General features: G+C 43.6%; 1 protein-coding gene across 1 annotated transcript in view; it reads left to right on the forward strand.

The window, feature by feature from the left end:
• Positions 1–19,551, forward strand: part of MGAT5B (alpha-1,6-mannosylglycoprotein 6-beta-N-acetylglucosaminyltransferase B) — a 327,915-nt gene that overhangs the window by 85,319 nt on the left and 223,045 nt on the right. The gene's annotated exons all lie outside the window — the stretch shown is intronic.

A 19,551-nucleotide genomic window follows, 5' to 3' on the forward strand; every position in this document is an offset into this window, starting at 1 on the left:
CTTACAGTTTTGACCCTCAAATTGACTCCTTACAGAGGGTTCACTGCTCTGTAAGGAAATGTACTATTTCCTACTTCTCCCCGTGCAAGATTGAATGTCTGTCTGTATCTGGTATGTCCTATACTGTGTATGTAATATTGTAACCCATTCTGGGCTCTTTTGGGAGGATGGGCTAAAAAAATCAAATAAAGAAAGTAATATAGAAACCTAAGCTACTTTGTGGAGCTGATATCCAAAGTGATTCAAGCGAGCAGGGAGCTCTTCTGACTGCTTAAATTGCTTCTTGCCACCTATGTGGGGATATTCAGTGGCACTTAATCAGAGAGTGCCACTAACCCCCTCTTTTACTAAGGTGCACTAATTGAATTAGCGCGTGCTAATCAAATTAGTGTGTGCTAAACGCTAACGCGTCCACAGACTAACATGCTAATCGGTTAGGGCACCTTAGTAAAAGAGAGCCTAAATATCCCCTCAGTCACTCAGTCTAAAAGTGGGTAGATCAGGAAGAGCACTGGGGGCAGCAGGGGTGTAGTAAGGAGGGGCTACGGGGGCGCTATGTTAGTGGGGGTGCCAGCGCCCTTCCTTCTCTCTTCTCCGCCCTCTCTGCCTCTTCCCATTCCTCCCCTCGCCAAGCGCGTGTTCCCCCCTTCCCTTCCCCGTACCTCTAGTTGTTCACCTCTGCAAGCGGTGTCTTCCTTGTGACCGCGTCGGCTTTCCCACTGATGTCACGTCCAGGTGCCCCACATAGGAAGTGACATCAGAGGGAGAGCCGCTGGGCTCGTGAGGAGCACGTTGAAATTGTTACTCATGGCAGTGAAAACTAGAGGTACCGGGGAAGGGAAGGAAAAGGGGCATGCATGCAGCAGGGAGGATCGGGGAAGGAGTGGGGGTGGTGGAGACAAGGGTGGAAGAGGGGCTTTATTCACTACCCTAGAGCCCTGTTGAAGATAATACATATAAGAACCATGAGTTGCATGCTCTAATTGTATGCAAAAGTAAACTATCTTTGGAACTTAGCAATGCACTAATTTTAATGCATGGCCATTAGTGCAGGAGCTCCTACTGCCACCCGTTATATACGTGGTAAGGGCTCAAGCGCTAAGCATACGCTAATTGGTTAGCACATGGCAACATAGCTGCACTAACTGATTAGCACAGAACATGCCCACTCTCCGCCCCCCTGACTTACCCCAACACACAAAAATAAATTTTATTTTCAATTGTGTGGGTAGCATGTGGAGATCCCTTAATTACCACAGGATGCATGAACCCGCCATGTTGTAAGGCATTATTTGCTGCGATAAGCACACTTGAGTGCTTACTACATCTTAGTAAAAGGGCCTCCTTCACCTCTGATTCACTGGTAGGCCTAAGACCAGAGCATTACGGTAATCTAATTGGGGCAAAACAAAAGTTGCACATGATTTTCAGTTGCTCTTTATATAATCTACTCTGTTGAAGATGTTACAACTGAAAGAAAGCATTTCGCACTGCATGGGAGACTTGCTTCTCCATGGGGAGCACTGAATCCATTACTACACCTAGTATCTTCAAAGAAATAGAACAACCTGCAATCACTGGTTTAAACTGATTGCTATTGTATTCGGTTTTGTGCAGTTTTGTATATTGAACTGTTTCTTTGTTTCCACGTTAGGGCCTAAGGCAAAAAGCAGGTTATTGATGCAACTTATTGATGCAATGTTTATTTTCTGGCTATTTGTTCTTCCTGGGCTATATTCAATGGGCCCTAGGCACTCAAGTACACTGGGCCTCCTGGACCCTCCCCTTTATGGCCCTGCCCCCTTCCCAAATCTGCCCATGTCTCCCCTCATGCAAGAAGACCAAGTAGCACCTTCTCCATCCTTCATTATTCAGTACAACCAAACCCGCAGTCTTCAAAAGGCTGCAGGCAGTGGTTCCTACACACTGCCCATAGTTGACCCAGAAGCCTTCCATCTGACGCAAATTCCCAGCGTCAGAGGAAAGGCTTCAGGGTCAGCCAAGGGCAGCAATTAAGAACCTGCTTCCTGTGGCTTTTTGAAGACTGAGTTTGGCTGCACTGAATAATGAAGAAAGCAGGATGCGGCAGTACTTGGGACGGCTGGAGCAGGGCTCGGAGGCAGGTACATTGATGTCATTGGTGCAGGCAGTGCTCTGGGCCCCCCTGAACTCTTCAGGCCCGAGGCACGTGCCTACTTGGCCTACCCTTTAATCCTGCCCTGGCTACATTGCATGTTACAATTGTCCTCTGATGTAGAAATGCATTAGTATCAGAATGCAAAATGGGAAAAGAAAGCTACAAGAGAAAAGCCCAGAGGTCTGACTGAGTTCCAGGAGAGCAGGCAGCCCTCCTCTTAAACATGACGCAGAATAGATTACTGCTAATACAATACTTGACTTCTTTGAAGCTGGGCCTCGATTAGCTTAGCAGCAAAAGGCTCAAGAGAAGTATTAAAGAGAGTGAAGTTTAACTCCATCTTTGGCGTTACTTGGAGTAGTGCCTATAAATTAAATGTCTCCATGGTTTTTTTTTCCTGTGCTCTTTTGCTACCCTCCATCTTTCTGCAGGGGGAAAAATGGAGAGTATGCTGAGAAATAGCAGCAATCCATCACAACCAACCGAGCCCATCACTTTCCACTGACAGCCCTATAAATTTCAGTTGAATATGTTGTTGACCTACTGCTGTTTTAAGCAATACTGGAGCATACAATCTTAGCTAGATGGAACTGTGAAGGGCTACCATATAGCTCCATGTCAGTATGGAGAGGATGAGCCAGTCATGCTGTTATTCATTGTATTACATGGACTTGTAGATCCAGTTACCTAACAAACTAGGGTTGTGAAATTGGAAGACTGGGCGTCCAAATGGCAGATGAAATTTCATGTGGACAAATGCAAAGCGATACACATTGGGAAGAATAACCTGAATCACAGTTACTGGATGCTAGGGTCCACCTTGGGGATTAGCACTCAAGAAAATGATCTGGGCGTTATCGTAGACAATACGATGAAATCTTCCGCCCAATGTGCAGCGGTGGCCAAGAAAGCAAATAGGATGCAAGAAATTATTAAAAAAGGGATGGTTAACAAGACTAAGAATGTTATAATGCCCCTTTATCGCTCCATGGTGCGACCTCATCTGGAGTATTGCGTTCAATTCTGGTCTCCTTATCTCAAGAAATTATGGTGACGCTAGAAAAGGTTCAAAGAAGAGCAACCAAGATGGTAAAGGGGATGGAACTTCTCTTGTATGAGCAAAGACAAAAATGGTTAGGGCTCTTCAGCTTGGAAAAGAGACGGCTGATGGGAGATATGATTGAAGTTTACAAAATCCTGAGTGGAGCAGAATGGGTACAAGTGGATCGATTTTTCACTCCGTCAAAAATTACAAAGACTAGAGGATACTCGAAGTTACAGGGAAATACTTTTAAAACCAATAGGAGGACATTTTTTTCATTCAGAGAATAATTAAGCTCTGGAATGCGCTGCCAGAGATTGTGGTAAGAGCGGATAGCATAGCTGGTTTTAAGAAAGGTTTGAACAAGTTCCTGGAGTAAAAGTCCATAGTCTGTTATTGAGAAAGACATGGGGTAAGCCACTGCTTGCCCTGTATTGGTGGCATGGAATATTACTACATCTTGGGTTTTAGCCAGGTATTAGTGACCTGGATTGGCCACCCTGAGAACGGGCTACTGGGCTTGATGGACCATTGGTCTGACCCAGTAAGGCTATTCTTATGTTCTTATATATGAAGGATGGAAAAAATCAAGACATGGAGTTATAGGTGCAGTGGCGTAGCGAGAGTGAGAGGCACCCGGGGTGGTGATGGTGCCCTCCCCCCACCCTCTTCTCTCCCACCCCATCTGCTCCTTCCCTGCCCCCTCCTTCTGCGTGCGCCCGTGCCCCTTCCCTTCCCACATACCTCTTTAACATTCCTAGTGCAAGCGGCAACCCCAACTTCCTGCTCACACCAGCGTTGGTTCTTCCTTTGATGTCACTTCCTAAGCACAGGTCCAGGAAGTGACATCAGAGGAAGAGCTGACGCTTGTGGGAGCAGGAGGTTGGAGTTGCTGCTCGTGGCGCGAATGTTAAATAGATACAGGGGAAGATTAAGGAAGGGATGCACAGGCTCATGGCAGTGGGGGTAGGAGTGGGAGTGGGGAATGAGCGGGGGGAGTGGAGAGGAGGACGGGTGATGGCACCCCTACCGAGACAGCACCCAGGGTGAACTGCCTACCCCCCCTTTACTACTCCATTGTATTGATGTAGCTTCAAGAACAAGTGCAAAGCATTGTTGTTGTGAGTGGGATTTTGTGGTTAATGAAGTGAAGGAGTAGCCTAATGGCTAGTGCCATAGAATGTGATCCCGGGGAACTGGGATCATGATTAGATACTAAAACATAATATAAAACATAATCAAAAGACATATAAAGCATTCCTATGTTTTTGTTCATGTTTTGATTATGGAATGCTTTATATGTCTTTTGATTATGTTTTATATTACGTTTTAGTATGTAATCATGTTTTATTCTGTTTTAACATGGTCCCTTAGACTCTTGATAAAGGTGCAGATGCCGAAACACTGCCAGTGTCGAGTCTTATGAGCCGTTGCGGCATACTCATCAATAAAGTGACTTTTTGAACAATTCACCCTTGGCGGATCTCTTGCCATCCTGCCCTCACAACTTCCTCGGTATGTGAATTAAAAAAAAAAAATGTGAACATGAAAAGAATGCACATTCCAGTCATACTGTAAGCTGATTATTTTTTTATTATTTTTTTTTTTTATTAATAAATGTTTATTGAAAATTTTTTGAAATATACAAACCAGAGTATGAATATCAAGGACAGCTCAAGTGAAATCAAACATACAAAAAGTCACAACAATAAATCTACAGAGCACATAGAAAACCCAGCAAAACAATCAAGCCCCCGATATCCATCAATAACCAGAACTCCACAAACCACCCCCCACCCCCAAGCTCCACCTCCAGCAAAGAGGGACCCCCTGTTGTTTCTGCAGGAGTGGCTGACATATTTGCCATCTAGTATACTGGTAAGCTTTATAGGGCTCTGCATTTCAGCTTCAGTTTTACAAGTAGGAGTGGAGATCACAGCGAAGTTACAAAGAGATGTTCAAAACATTTTGTAATATCCATTCTTTCTCTGCCCTTGATGTCTAGGTTTGCCGCTTGCCCTAGGACAGGGGTAGGCACTTTCGATCCTCGAGAGCCGGAGCCAGGTCAGGTTTTCAGGATATCCACAATAAATATGCATGAGATAGATTTGCATCTCAAGGAGGCAGTGTACGCAAATCCATCTCAAACATGTTCATTGTGGATATCCTGGGGACAAGTATACCGACATGTTTCACCCTTAGGGGGTTTCCTCAGGGCTACAGTCCCTTGGTTTTGTTCACACGCTGCTAGACCACCCAAAATGCTGCTATCAAGATCTGGATAGCAGCATTTCGGGTGGTCTAGCAGCATGTGAACAAAACCAAGGGACTGTAGCCCCTGAGGAAACCCCCTAAGGGTGAAACATGTCGGTATACTTGTCCCTTATCACCACCACCGAAAGTTAAGTACAGTAGCAATTATGCTTTATTAACTTTATAACTTTATTAACTTTACTAGTTTTATAGCCCGTTACATTAATGGGTGCTAGAATATATATGTGTGTGTGTGGTTTTATTTCTTTTTCTCTCTTTAGCCAGGTGCTAGAATAGATGTATGTGTCTTTCTTTCTTTCTCTCTCTCCTTGGCCGCTTTCTGTCTCTCTCTTTACTCGGCTGTCCACCATCACCCCTTGCCTGTTCCACCTGTCCAGCAGTAGGCCTTCTCCCTTCCTTTTACCTCCCCCTATCCAGCAGCACTCCTTACCTGCTCCCCCTGTACAGCAGCACTTCTTCCCTGCTCCTCTGTTCCTCTTCCCTGCTCCCCCTGTCCAGCAGCACTTCTTACCTGCTCCTCTGTTCCTCTTCCCTGCTCCCCCTGTCCAGCAGCACTTCTTCCCTGCTCCCCAGTCCCTTTTCCCTGCTCCCCCTGTCCAGCAGCACTTCTTACCTGCTCCTCTGTTCCTCTTCCCTGCTCCCCCTGTCCAGCAGCACTTCTTCCCTGCTCCCCAGTCCCTTTTCCCTGCTCCCCCCTGTCCAGCAGCACTTCTTCCCTGTTCCCCAGTCCCTTTTCCCTGCTCCCCCTGTCCAGCAGCACTTCTTACCTGCTCCTCTGTTCCTCTTCCCTGCTCCCCCTGTCCAGCAGCACTCCTTACTTTCTCCCCCAACCCTCTTACCTGCTCCCCCTGTCCTTTTTCCCTGCTCCCCCTGTCCAGCAACAATTATTCCCTGCTCCCCAGTCCCTCTTCCCTGCTCCCCCTGTCCAGGTTGAAGTTGAAGTTATATATAAAAAAACACACATAAAGAATAATATTAGGAGTGACCCGGTGAGGATTCAATGTGTAAATCCAGGTGTTATGAAAAGATATTGAAGACGTGGTGGCATTTCTGAGGGTCTGTACGAGAACATTTCTTGATAGAAGGTGTGGGTGTCCAGAAGGAGGTCATCCTTTAATACAAGTTATAACATAAGAACATAAAAATAGCCTTACGGGTCAGACCAATGGTCTATCTAGCCCAATAGCCTGTCCTCATGGTGGCCAATCTAGGTCACTAGTCCCTGGCAAAAACCCAAAGAGTAGCAACATTCTAGAACCCGAGATAGTAGTAACATTCCATGCTACCAATCCAGGGCAAGCAGTGGCTTCCCTCATGTTTGTCTCAATAACAGACTATGGACTTTTCTTCCAGGAACTTAAAAACAAGCTATGTTAACTGTTCTTACCACATCCTCTGGCAATGTGTTCCAGAGCGTAACTATTTTCTGAGTAAAAAAATATTTCCTCCTATTGGTTTTAAAAGTTTTTCCCTGTAACTCTGAGTGCCCCCCCCCCCTTGTAACAGCACAGTAAAACAATCCTAACAGACATATATGTCAGCAGAATATGAATACCATAATAGGCAGCATAGAAAAATATTCAAATCATACAGGTGTGATACTCATGCTGGCACCACAATACAAATGAAATACCTTAATGGGCACACATCAGAACAGCGGTCTCCGGCTCTGACGCTCCTTCAGTGTAGTCCCGGGAGACCGAGCTGACTTCAGCTTTCACTTCTGGTTTGCTCCACCGGAAGTGAAAGCGTTTAAGAAGATGCTGACTCCAACGCCATCTTGAAAGTCTTTGTGCTGCTTCAGCTTTTTGTCTCCCAATGAGTTTTTATTTTTTTTGTAATGCCAAGATGAGAGGCTGTGAGAGAGAGTGGGTGAAGGCTGAAGGAAGGATATGAGAGAGAATGGGTGAAGGAGTGAGCATTGGCGATGTAGCTGTACTAACTGATTAACGCAGGACACGCCTATTCTCCACCCCAGAACAGCGCCAGCGCTACACAATGAAATATTTTTTTAGCACATAGTTTGTAAATGCTGATCTCAAAACTACCCTGGGATGCCTGAGTGTGCCCGCACTAGTGCTTTTTAACCTACAAAAAGCGTGCATTAATACTTACCACAGCTTAGTAAAAAGACCCCTTAGTGAAATGGTGTTTTAGTCTTTTGACTCAATGATAGCTTTATATAATAGTTCTTTTGTAATCCAGTGGTTCTGTTCCAGCTTCTGTTTGGCTACAGTGCCACAACCTGCAGTCACAACCACCTGGGCATTTGTTTCCATATTATAGGGGTGTGCAGCCCCAAACTGTCATTTTGTTTAGTTTCCCATATTGGGTATGAGAATTTTAATTTGGGTTGTTTTCGTTGTGATGGTGGTGGACAGTGTCTGGAATCATGCACAGTTTTTTCTTCCTGCAGGAAATGTACAAGATACAGGAATTTTATTCAAATCAATCAAAAGTTTTGTATGCAGAATTAGTCCTTGATGTTAAAAAGTAGAGACCCGACGCGGTCCCGTGTTTCGAAAAACACTTCTTCAATGGGTCCATGATGTACTGTACATTTATATGCAAAACCATATGGAAAACAGCAATTGAAGAAAAGATTCTTGAAACACAGATAATAAAAATTATCCTGTCGAAAATACTGCTTAGAGAAACACTGATTGCAGAATCTTTTCTTCAATTGCTGTTATCCATATGGTTCTTGCATATAAATGTACTGTACATGGACCCCTGAAGAAGTGTTTTTCGAAACATGGAACCGTGTAAGGTCCGTACTATTTAACATCAAGGACTAATTTGGGATATAAAACTTTTTATTGACTTTTATTGACTTGAATAAAATTCCTGTGCCTTGTACATTTCCTGCAGTTCTTTTTTTGGTTTTGTTGCAATTTTACTGCAGTTCTGTTGGTTTCTTGTTTGTTTTACCTTACAGTTTTTTCTTCCCGCTATATCCCCTTTTCAGCTTACTTTTGTCCCAGCCTTGTAGTAATAGTCCTTCAGCTGGGAACCATTCATGCGGAACCCCACAATCATAATGCTATGTGTTGTCATGCAACGGTTGACTTTCCCCCTCCAAGAGTTACAGACATTGTGTCCCCAGCCCCAGCTAACTCAGACAGAGGAAGAATTGAGCACAGTTTCTACCACATGACAGTGTAGCACATTCATGTACTTTCCTTTCAGCTCCATAGCAAGGTCACACTTTCGGCAGAAATTTCTTCATTTGGAGATAAAATACTGCAAGACTACATGAAGCCCCTGGGTGAGGCTCATACCTCAGTAAATTGATTAGCATATAAAGTGCCACCAGCCTCTGCCTTTTTTGTTACAACAGACCATCACGGCTACCCTTTTGAAATTTGTTTTACTAATTCACTGGTATATAAGAGATCATTACAGAAATGTAAAATTACCTATATAATTTTGCTTGAAGAGTTTATTTATACAATTTTCAAGTTTTTGAGCTACAAACATCAAACGTTCTGAAGGTAGAGATAAGAACGGAATTCTTGTACATATTTTTAAATAATTTTGATCCAGTTGATATAAAGTGTGGTACAAAGTTATGCATAATTTTTTAAATTTTTTTTTTAACTTCTAAGTTTCAGAATTATGCATGGCATTTATTAATATTTTGTAACCAGTGACATTTCTACTCAGTTTATGCTTTAAATTCATGGACGCTCTTTTGAACATGGGGAGGCGGCAGTGATAGCAAGAAAATTACAGCTCGTCAGTCAGCTGTTAGATTTACCTCCTATTTTACAAAGGTGCGCTAAGCTTTTTAGCACGCGCTAAGTATTAGTGCACGATAAATATCCGCTAAACGCAAATGCGTGCATGTTATCCTATGGACGCATTAGCGGTTAGCGCACACGTTGATTTAGCGTGCGCAAAATCTGTACTAAAACGCTTAGCGCGCCTTTGTAAAAGAGGGCCTTGGTTTACTAGATTGATTGTCGACCCCAAAGACGTACAATTCACGCCAGGAAGCAACCGAATCTAAGGCCTCCTTTTACGAAACCGCGATAGCAGTTTCTGGCGTGGGGAGCCACGCTGAATGGCCTGCGCTGCTCCCGATGCTCATGAGTTCCTATGAGCGTTGGGAGCAGTGCAGGCCATTCAGCGCGGTGCAGTTTCGTAATAGAGGGGGTAAGTCTGTCGGTCAGGTGTCTCCACCAACTCAAAATGGGAAATCCCACTAGTACAATATACCCAGTCCATATATGAGATAAATGGTGACACTGTTGAAGTTTCCAAGTTTTATTAAAATTTGAAAAAACGCTTTACATAAAAATTTCAAAGTGATGTACACTTATAAAATGGGTAAATAAGGACATATAATAGACAAACGTTGAAAATCACTAACTAGAAATTAGGGTAAAAGCTAGAACCAACCAGATTTCATTAATAGACTTTTAATTCCATATAACTCATCAGAATCTCTCCGGTCTGAATCTCAGAATCTCCTTACTATTCCCTCCCTGAAATCAATTAATACGTTGCGCTTTAATAATTTTGCCATTACAGCCCCTACTGTATGGAATTCACTACCTAACCACCTACCTAGCGAGTCCGATTTAAAAGAACTTAAAGCAAAGTTAAAAACATTTTTATTCCAAGATGCCTTTGGATAAACAACTGTCCTTTTAAGGTCAAAACTAAAGCATTCTGCTGTGTCTCCCCATTCCTATTGTTATTTCCTTCTACGTTGCACCTTTCCTATAATAATTGTAGTTCTTCCCCACTACCCTATTGTTTGAACGTAGGTCCGTACATGTTAACAGAGTTTTAAGTCAGACTTTGATCTTATTTAATATCCCTTGTTTTTAACGTGTTTTTATGTAATTTTATATTGTAAACCGCTTAGAAACCTGAATAAGCGGTTCAAACAAATCTTTTAATAAACTTGAAACTTTCATTAAAAGAAAAGAACGAATAAGGGGCTGCCTAATCCCAGGGTCTCAGGGAATCAAAGAAAAGAAGTTAATGGGACTATTTTTAAAAGAGCTCGCAATGCATGCAGGCCTGTGATATGTTGTGCCTGTGGACTTGTAAGCAATTTTCAAAGGGAAACCCCAGGTAGAGCTTCCCTTTGAAAAAATCTAGGAAGTGGGCCACAGTCTGCACTATGAAGTAGGTGCAAATATGCCGGTAAAAAGTCTGTAGGAACCGATCAAAATGAAAAAAGCTGTGCAAACCAGAGCCATCCCCGTGAGCTGTCCAAGTGCTGAAGCCACTCAGGGCACAAAGGACAAGGGTACAGAAATCATTCCTTCCCTGTTGTCTCCTTTGTGGTGGCTGCAGCGCAGTGAGCAGGGTGAGAGTGCTAGAGTGCCTGTTGCATGGGGCACAATTTCGACTCTGGGCACTCCTGGTGCAAATTTTGCTCCTTCCCCTTTCTCTTAAGATAAAAGTACCTGCTTTCTTCAAAGTGGAGGTATAGTACTTATATATAGGTTGTAAAAGGAGTAGGGTCCGGTCAGAGAGCAACAACTTTAACTAGGGGTGAGAAACTTCTCAGCTATTTGGTTTCTATGGGCACTGTGCTAGAAACCACCCTTCCAGAATCTCATTTGGGCTGACTGGCCCCAGATTTAGTTCACTCCTTCTCCCTGTCACTGAAAGAAATTTGTACAGGTTACCTCTGGATAGTGGAAGTGTTTTTCCTTTGGAGGACTTCTGTCTGTTCTTGCTGTCAGGCAATTTGTAGCTCAGTTCTGGTCCCAGAGGAGCCTAAATCTGCAGTACAGGAGAATATCTTTTCTGTTCAAGCTCTGTGGCACTTCAAGAACTTTTTTCTTTTTTGAAAATCCTTCTGCTTGCTTGAGTTTCAAGGAATCAAGGACTCCTGCTGTGGATTGCTAAGGCCTAGCTTCTCCATATCTCTGGCAGACCAGAGCAGGGTTACCATATGGATCCAGAAAAAAAAAAAAAAAAGGACAGATTGAGACATCCAGGTTTTACTTTCATTGCTTTCAGTAGAAGTAAAACCCAGATGTCTCAAGCCATCCTCCTTTTTCTAGAGCCATATGGTAACCCTACTCTGGTCTGCCACTCTGCTTCCTCTCAGATAACTGATAGGCAGCCCAGAGGTCTAGCCAGAGCCGCCATCAGGGCAGTACTAACAGTCCTGCATTCAGGGGCCCGGAACTGACAGGGGGCCCGGGCTTCCCCAGGGTCGCAAGCATAATCTCCTCTCCTTCTCCTTACCTGCCCTGCCGCAGCACACAGCCGAACAGAAGTCTTCCTGATGTCAGCGCTGACGTCGGAGGGAGGGCTTAAGCAAAGCCCTCCCTTTCTCCGACATCAGCGCTGACATCGGGAAGACTTCCGGTCGGCTGCTTGCGGCAGGGCAGGTAGGGAAAAGGCAGTCGTGTTCCGAAGGGGGGGGCGGTCCTCCCCGGTGCAGCCATGGGGGGGAGTGTGCACAGCCGGTCAGGTCCCCTTAGCCTTGTGGCGCTTCCCCCAACCGACTGACAACAGGCCCGGCCGACAAACCTCCCTGCCCTGTAGCAGCGAATCTAAATTATCTTCTTACAGCAGCTTCAATACTCCAGCTGCTGTAAGAAGGTAATTTAGATTCACGGCTACAGGGCAGGGAGGTTTGTCCGATCGGGCCTGTTCTGTTGTCGGTCGGGTGGGGAAGCGCCACAAAGGTAAGGGGCAGGGAGGGAGAAAGGGAGGAAAGGTGGAATGGAGAAGAAAAGACGCTTAAGGGAAATGGATAAAGCTGAAAGCACTGGGGAAGACAAAGGGGTGGAGAAGGACGCTGAAAGGACATGGGGAAGACAAAGGGGTGGAGAAGGACGCTGAAAGGACATGGGGAAGATGGAAGGGGGGGATAGGGACACTGAAAGCACATGGGGAAGACAGAGGGGGGAGAAGGACCCTGAAAGGACATGGGGTGGAGAAGGATGCTGAAAGGACATGGGAAGATGGGGGGAGAAGGACGCTGAAAGGACATGGGGAAGACGGGGGGGATAAGGACCCTGAAAGGATATGGGGAAGACAAAGGGGTGGAGAAGGACGCTGAGAGCACATGGGGAAGACAGAGGGGGGAGAAGGACGCTGAAAGGACATGGGGAAGACAGGGGGAAGAAGGACACTGAAAGCAAATGGGGAAGATAGAGGGGGGAGAAGGATGCTGACAGGACATGGGGAAGATGGGGGGAGAAGGATGCTGAAAGGAAATGGGGAAGAGAGAGTGGGAAGAAGACATTGGCAGGAAAGAAGACAGGGATGTCAGACTATGGGGGGAGCGGAGGGAAGAAGATGGGTGCCAGACCAATTTGGGAGGGGGGAGAAAGGGAGAGGCACAGTAACAGAGCAAATGGAAGACGCAGAAAGAAGAGAGACAGTGGATGGAAGGAATTAAATGAGAACATGAGGGAAGCAGAAACCAGGCAACAAAGGTAGGAAAAAAATTCTTTTTTTTTTGCTTCAGGATAAAGTAGTATATTAGTTGTGTTGATAAAAATTTATAAACATTAGAGGCTCTGGTAGAAACCCATTTACAAAGTATGTATTCTTCCCAATTAATATTTCCAAATTAATAAAGTCTTTTTGCTTCTTTTTAAATGGGTTTCTACCAGAGCCTTTAATTCAGTAGCATAATTAAATGAAATAAATATTTCTGTAGTTTATAGGGACGGACGGGGATGAAGGGGATTTCTCGTGGGGACGGGCGGGGATGGAGGGATTCCTCAGGGGGACGGGCGGGGACGGAGGGGATTCCTCACGGGGACGGGCGGGGATGGAGGGATTCCTCGTGGGGACGGGCGGGGACGGGTGGGAGTCCTCACGGAGACGGGTGGGACTTTGGCGGGGACGGGTGGGATTTTTGTCCCCGCGCAATTTAAACATGCACCTTTCTTCCTCCATCCCGTGCACCTTTCTTCCTCCATCCCATAACACACACAGCCTGGTGGTGATGATTATCAGATTGATTCATGAATATATAATGATGTTATGAGTGTGCACCTCTTCCTTCCCATCCTCCTTAGCATGTCACATACAGCATGTTACATTACACAAAGTCTGTGTAATGTAACATGCTGTATGTGACATGTTGAGGAGGATGGGAAGAAAGAGGTGCACACTCATTAACATCATTATATATTCATCCATAGCTGCATGTTAATGATGTGCTCATATGCACTTATTTATCATCATAACATATACATTATCATTAACATGCAGCTGTGGATGTGTAAGGACAGGCTGAGGAGGATGGATGGGAAGGAAGGAAGGTGCACATATCAACATCGTACATTTTTAACATGTATGATGCAGCTATAGGCAAGCTGAGGAGGATGGGATCATACAGATGTGTATGTTCAGATATGCGCTCAGATGTGTATGTTTAGATATGCGCTCAGATGTGTAGTTTTTTCTGATATATTTATTAAGCTTATAGTATTTATAAAAACACATTTAATACTTGTTACAAAAAATATTGTGCAATTGTGATCTACTTCTGGCCTACAAAGGTCAAAAGAAATCCTTAACTGAGATTTTACATTCAAAAGTGAATTATAGCTACTAGCACTATTATTTATTAGTTATTTATTATGCAGATGTTTGTTAGTTTGTTATTAGTTCAGTATTAGACATATGTTAGTTTAGAATAGATAGGTATAGATTAGTTTAGTTTAGGTTAGGTTAGGGCCCTGCTGAAAGAGTCTACCTTGACGTGGTTGCAGGCTTACAAATCTTTTGGTCAAAGAGTGCGGCGACAGAGAAAAGTATGTGTGTATTCGGCCCATGGAAGAAGGGGGGATCGGGGGGAAGGGGTGCGTGGGGGGCCCAATAGGATTGCTCAGTAAGGGGCCTAGAAATTTCTGATGGCGGCCCTGGGTCTAGCAGCATGTGGAAGTTAACCATGTCACTGCTAATATGAGCAGAGTAAGTCCAACAGCTTCCTGTGAGTTCCTTTGGCATGATCTAAATCAGGGTTGTCCAATGTCAGTCCTTGAGGGCTGCAATCCAGTTGGGTCACTTCACTGGCTTCCTATCTGCCTTCACTAGCTCCCTATCTGCCATCACATACAGTTCAAGATCTTATTGCTGACCTACAAGTGTGTTCATTCTGCTGCCCCTCAATATCTCCTCACTTCTCTCTCCTTATACACCTCCCAGAGAACTCAGTTCCTCAGATAAGCCACTCTTAGCTTTACCCTTCTCCTCCACTGCCAATTCTAGACTTCGTTCCTTTCATCTAGCCGCCCCCTATGCCTGGAATAAATTACCCGAGTTTGTCCGTCAAGCCCTTTCCCTTCCCAAGTTTAAAAGCAGACTGAAAACCCACCTTTTTGATATAGCCTTCAATCCTTAACCATAGTCCTCTGCCCTCCAATCCAGCGTTCTGATTAACCCTTAACTATATTCATAAAACTGAACTAACACCTGCATCACCTGCTACTACTACATATGAACTTCTAATATCATGTCAACTCAGATGTAATCCTTAACTCTAAGAAATGTACAAACTACTCCCTAAATACTTCTAGTTTCCGGACAAACCATTTGTAATCCGCCTTGAACCGCAAGGTAATGGAGGAATAGGAATCCCTAATGTAATGTAATATATCCATGACATCCTGTTTTTCTGTCTTGGCTGTTTAGATTGTAAGCTCTTTCGAGCAGGGACTGTTTCTTCTTCTTTGTGACTCTGTGCAGCGCTGCGTATGTCTGGTAGCGCTATAGAAATAATTCATAGTCGTAGTAGTAGTTGTCAGGATTTCCCCAATGGAGTTTCATGAGATCTATTTGCATGCAGTGCTTCCATTGTATGCAAATAGATCTCATGCAAATAGATCTAATTTGTGACCACGTGTTCTGTATTTGGTGAGAGTCTGGCTTAAAATGTTTATTTGCATGGGCCCATGTCGTAGGCCTATAAAATATTAGAAAAATCCCAGTGCTGTATCCCAAATCTTTTCTTTTTCTTAAACAAGCACCTCAGTAGTGACTCATTTCACAAGAAGACATACTTGCCTCATCATCGGTCTTGATTTGAATCATTTCACTAATAGTTTTAACAGTATTTTAATATTCAAAATATATAAAATTCCATTTAGCTTTAAGTGGTCCAATAGCCATAATTACACATAGCTTTAAATATTAAGGTCCAATCCTGCTATTTATCCCTTCTAATTTGATTAGGCCCATAAAATTGCATAAAATCATGTCTGCTTTGAGCGGAGAGATGCAGGGAAGAAAATTAAGACTGCAGGGATGGTGAGGGGAAGGGGATGAATCTTTGTCCCTGTGCACTCTGTAGTGAGGACTGTCAGACAACTTTGCAGTGGACACAACCCACTAGACTTCCCTGCTGGGTAACAGGACATAGAACATATGAGCCTCAGGTAATTTACCCCTTCCTTTACAATGCTGCACTAGTGTTTTGGCACTGGCCATGACGGTGACAGCTCGGATGCTCATAGGAATTCTATGAGCATCAGAGCTGTTGCCGCGGTGGCCGGTGCTAAAAACGCTAGCGCGGCTTTATAAAGGAGGGGGGTTAATCCCTATATGCACTTCCTTCAGTCAGAGGATGTAACACTGAATTAGAGGGCCTGAGCCCTGTGGTCCTGGTAGGGGAGGCATTGGCAGGAATAGCTTGGAAAGTCCGTGCAGGGAGAGTATGGGAAGAGCACCTGCATTTGGTAAGGCCATCGGTCACTGGCTGTACAAAGTTGTGAAATATTATTCAGTATAAAGAAGGAGCAGCTTTTCTTTAAAAGCTTTATATACTCTAGATAGAACACCCTGAGAGAGCCTGAATTTAAAAGACCTTTGAGATTTATGGCCATTGCAAGGATTCTGGGTTATATAGTGTTCTAACAAAAAAAAAAAAAAAAATTCTATTGAAACTACTTGTATACTTTGTTATACTCTACATTCTCGATACTGTCCTGAAACCCTCATTAGAGTTCCTTCTCTATACCAATTCTTGTAAACTGTGCCGAGCTCTACGATTGTGGAGAAGATACGGTATAGAAACTTAACATAGAAACATAGAAATAGACGGCAGATAAGGGCCCACGGCCCATCTAGTCTGCCCACCTTAATGTCCCTCCCCTACCTTTGCCCTGTGAATAGATCCCATGTGCCGATCCCATTTGGCCTTAAAATCAGGCACGCTGCTGGCCTCAATCACCTGTAGTGGAAGACTATTCCAGCGATCAACCACTCTTTCAGTGAAAAAGAATTTCCTGGTGTCACCTCGTAGTTTCCCGCCCCTGATTTTCAACGGATGCCCTCTTGTTGTCGTGGGACCCTTGAAAAAGAAGATATCTTCCTCCGCCTCGATGCGGCCCGTAAGATACTTGAACGTCTCGATCATGTCCCCCCTCTCTCTGCGCTCCTCGAGCGAGTATAGCTGTAATTTGTCAAGCCGTTTTTCGTATGGTAGATCCTTGAGTCCCGAGACCATCCGGGTGGCCATTCTTTGCACCGACTCCAGTCTCAGCACATCCTTGCGATAATGCGGCCTCCAGAATTGCACACAGTATTCCAGGTGGGGCCTCACCATGGATCTATACAATGGCATAATGACTTCCGCCTTACGACTGACGAAACCCCTTCGTATGCAGCCCATGATTTGTCTTGCCTTGGACGAAGCCTGTTCCACTTGATTGGCAGACTTCATGTCCTCACTGACGATTACCCCCAAGTCTCGTTCTGCTACCGTTTTTGCTAGGATCTCACCATTAAGTGTATAAGACTTGCATGGATTCTGGCTGCCCAGGTGCATAACTTTGCATTTTTTGGCATTGAAGTTGAGTTGCCATGTCCTAGACCATCGCTCCAGTAGGAGTAGGTCGTGCATCATGTTGTCGGGCACTGAATCTTCGTCTGTTGTGCATTTGCCCACTACATTAAGATTTAGTTTAGTTTATACAAATATCGTCATTTTAATATTTCATTCCAGGTGCTCTAAGAACAAAAAAAAAAAAAGAAAGTTATTAAAGGAATATAAAATGTGGCATTTTCTTTCAGCAGTACATTCTCTTTCTCATTAAAATTGGGGTTGGAGATGGCCATTAATACAGCATATTGTCACTAGCAATAAAATTGCTTTTTGATATGTTTCATTTAATTTATGCCATCAGGCAGCACCGTACCAAGAACTGTGTGAGCGGTATGGCCACACGGGGTACAAATATGGAGGGATGCAAGCAGGGCAAGATTAAGGCATAGACAAACTAGGCATGTGCCTAGGGCCCAAATGATTAGATGGGGCACTATCAAATCTGCTGCTTCATTGGCTCCCAAGGAAGATTTCTGCCTTGGTAAGTAAGCTACCAGAGGGTGAAGGGATCAGAATCTCACACTAGCCTGCAGAAATCTGTCTATTCTCCCCTGTTGGCAGCAGTAGTCGGGAAACAGTGCTTCTTCCTCTGCAGTCATGATGGTCCAATTTGGGAGAATTTTAAAATGAAGGGGTGAGGGGTCCAACGTGTTTGTTTGACCAGGGTCCATCAAAGGGTTAATCTTGCCATGGGTGCAAGAATTGTTCCCAGTCCCACATCTCTCACTGGTGGCGGTGAAGCAAAAGGGAGGGGCACCAGTGAGAGAGTCACATAAGGCACACCTTTAGCTCATAGAACTGCAGATTCTTCTTATGAAGAACACCTGCCTCTTGAGGGATTTATGCTATGTGTAAAGGGTAGAGATGTGCATCCATTAGAATACATTTGGTGTGCTCATATTGTAGTGGGGAGTTAGGACAGCAGGTTGCTGGACCTTAATCCAGCCGATTGGATTACTGGAATGACCAAAGTATGATTTATGACGCAAAAAAAAGACCCCCCCCAAAAAAAACATGCATATGCAAAAATGTGAACTGTCTTTATTTCCCTTCCCTCAGGGTACTGCAGCACAGTTAAAGTTCAAACAGGTGTCTTCACCTTGTACCAAACTGTTCCCAAAATCATAAACTTCAAAGTCAAACAGGAACATTTTTTCCACACATGAATTTGCAAGCTGCTTCAAAAATCACAGTTTATAACAGTCACGTGGCACACTTTCTTTCTGAATTCTACCAAAATATAGATTACATTACATTAGTGATTTTTATTCCGCTTGTACCTTGCGGTTCAAAGCGGATTACATAAGAGGAGAACTGGACATTTCCAGGAGGGTACATGACATTGGAGAATACAGATTGAGGGTATAGACTTAATAACAGATTGAGGGTATAGACTTAATAACAGAATGAGGGTATAGACTTAATAACATTGGAAGATAAATCAGGTTACATTACATTACATAGCAAGTAGTCTGTTTCCATACGTTGGTAGAAAGTCGGTTTCGGTAGGTTAATTATACACCTAAATACTTCGTTTATTTTAATTATACACCTAAATACTTCGTTTATTTTAGATAATGTACAAATAAACCTAGTAAGCTCCCTAAAAATATTGGGAGTTACAATCGATGATGGATTAACTTTTCATGAACATATTACAAATACAATTAGAATATGTTTTTTTAGATTGCGTATGATCAGATCAACTACTAAATTTTTAGAGCCAAAATCATTAAACATACTTATTCACTCACTCATTATTTCAAAACTCGATTACTGTAATGCTTTACTATTAAATATCTCTCAAAAAGAGAAAAAACGTCTCCAGATAGTCCAAAACACAGCAATCAAATTAATACATAATTGTAAAAAATTTGACCATGTCACACCGCTTTTTATTGAATCTCATTGGCTCTCTATCTCTCATCGTATCACCTTCAAAATATTACTTTTAGTTTTCAAAACATTGATCTCAAATGAACCTCAATTCATCAACAGATTACTTATCCCATATTGTACTCCTCGCACTTTAAGATCAACCAACCAAAATCTTCTAACAGTTCCATCACTAAAAATTATTGGAACTCGTCGCACTGACATTTTTTCTGTTATAGCCCCACAATTATGGAATAGCTTGCCCCAGTATCTTAGAGTAGAAAAAGATTCGAAACAGTTTAAAAGTAGCTTAAAAAGTTTCCTTTTTAAAGACGCATTTAATATATGAAATTAATTTTCCTAATTCTTCTCTAACTTATTTTTTCTCTTCTCTTTCCC

This window comes from Geotrypetes seraphini, chromosome 10 (genome assembly GCF_902459505.1).
Source record: "Geotrypetes seraphini chromosome 10, aGeoSer1.1, whole genome shotgun sequence".
NCBI classification, from domain to species: domain Eukaryota; kingdom Metazoa; phylum Chordata; class Amphibia; order Gymnophiona; family Dermophiidae; genus Geotrypetes; species Geotrypetes seraphini.